The sequence below is a fragment of the Sminthopsis crassicaudata genome, chromosome 6 (assembly GCF_048593235.1).
Source record: "Sminthopsis crassicaudata isolate SCR6 chromosome 6, ASM4859323v1, whole genome shotgun sequence".
NCBI lineage: Eukaryota > Metazoa > Chordata > Mammalia > Dasyuromorphia > Dasyuridae > Sminthopsis > Sminthopsis crassicaudata.
In genome coordinates, this window is record NC_133622.1 from 114,157,759 (window position 1) to 114,159,442 (window position 1,684).

The following is a 1,684-nucleotide window of genomic DNA, read 5'->3' on the forward strand; positions in this document are numbered from 1 at the left end:
CAAATGGTAAATGACTGAAGTAAAAATTGAAATCATGACTTCCTGTCTCCAAGTCCAGTGTTCTAGGAAAACAGATATAGTTCTGGTGTTAGCACAGAATAATAATAATGACATCTGTAGCTGTGAGCTCTTCCAGCCAGAGTACATTTGTCTCCCCCTGCCTCCAGGTATAGTACCACCTCATCTTTCTCTTAAGGGTTTAAACTTGCCACTTCAAAGTTCCCCATGGATGATGATATTGCTGCTCTTGTTGACAATGGCTCTGAAATGTGCAAAACTGGCTTTGCAGGAGACACCCCTTGGGCTGTGTTCTCTTACATTGTTGGGTGCCCCAGACATCAGAGCATGGGCCAGAAAGATAGCTATGTGGGGGATGAGACCCAGAGCAAGAGAGGTATTCTGACCCTGAAATATCCCTTTGAACATGGTATTGTCACCAACTGAGATGACATGGAAAAGATCTGGCATCACACTTTCTACAGTGAGCTCCATGTGGTCCCTGAGGAGCACCCTGTGCTTCTCACAGAAGCTCCCCTGAACCCCAAAGCCAACAGAGAAAAGATGACTCAGATCATGTTTGAGACCTTCAACACCCCAGCCATGCATGTTGTCATCCAAGCTGTGCTGTCCCTATATGCCTCTGGTTGTACCACTGGTATTGTGATGGACTCTGGTGATGGTGTGACTCACACTGTGCCCATCTATGAAGGTTATGTCCTTCCCCATGCCATCCTCCATCTGGATCTGGCTGGCCATGATCTGATAGACTACCTCATGAAGATCCTGACCAAGAGAGGGTATATATAGCTTCACTACCACAGCTGAGAGGGAAATTGTATGTGACATCAAGGAGAAGCTGTGTTATGTCACTCTAGACTTTGAACAGGAGATGGCCACTGCTGCATCTAGCTCCTCTCTAGAAAAGAGCTACGAGCTTCCTGATGGTCAGGTTATCACCATTGGCAACAAGCAGTTCTGATGCCCAGAAGCTCTCTTCCAACCATCATTCTTAGGTATGGAAACCGTGAAACTACCTTCAACTCCATCATGAAGAGTGATGTTGACATCCATAAGGCTCTGTATGATAATAACGCATTGTCTGGTGGTACCACCATGTACTCAGGCATTATTGACAGGATGCAAAAGGAGATTACAGCACAATGAAAATCAAAAAATCATTGCCCTACCTGAGCACAAATACTTTGTCTGGATTGGAGGCTCCGTCCTGGCCTCTCTTTCTGCCTTCCAGCAGATGTGGATCAGCAAGCAGGAGTATGATAAATCTGGGCCCTCTATTGTCAAATGCAAATGCTTCTAGATAGACTGTGTTTTGTTTTTTTTGGTTTTTGTTTTTTATTTTTGTTTTTGGGTTTTTTTTCCAAAGGGTGAGACATGATAATTACCCAAAAGAGATGAGATTGGCATGGCATTGTTTTGTTTTTGTTTTTTTTTGTTGGTTTGTTTTGTTTTTTTGGCACTTGACTCTGGATTTAAAAACTGGAATGGTAAAGGTGATGAGAAGTCTAAGTATGTTGGCGGCAAACATTGTAAGGGTCCTTTAAATGGGCCAGCACAGCGCAACAGGTTTGAGTGGCCCATACGTAATTTTCTCTGGCTGGGGACTGCCCCATGGGCAGGATTCTTATATTGAGGTAGCTTTGTAAGGGGATCCCTTACTGATTGG

The 1,684-nt window shown here is 44.2% G+C and overlaps 1 pseudogene; it reads left to right on the forward strand.

The window, feature by feature from the left end:
* Window positions 1-225: 225 nt before the first annotated feature.
* LOC141545375 (actin, cytoplasmic 1 pseudogene) lies at window positions 226-1,318 on the forward strand (annotated as a pseudogene).
* The last annotated feature ends 366 nt before the right edge of the window (window positions 1,319-1,684 follow it).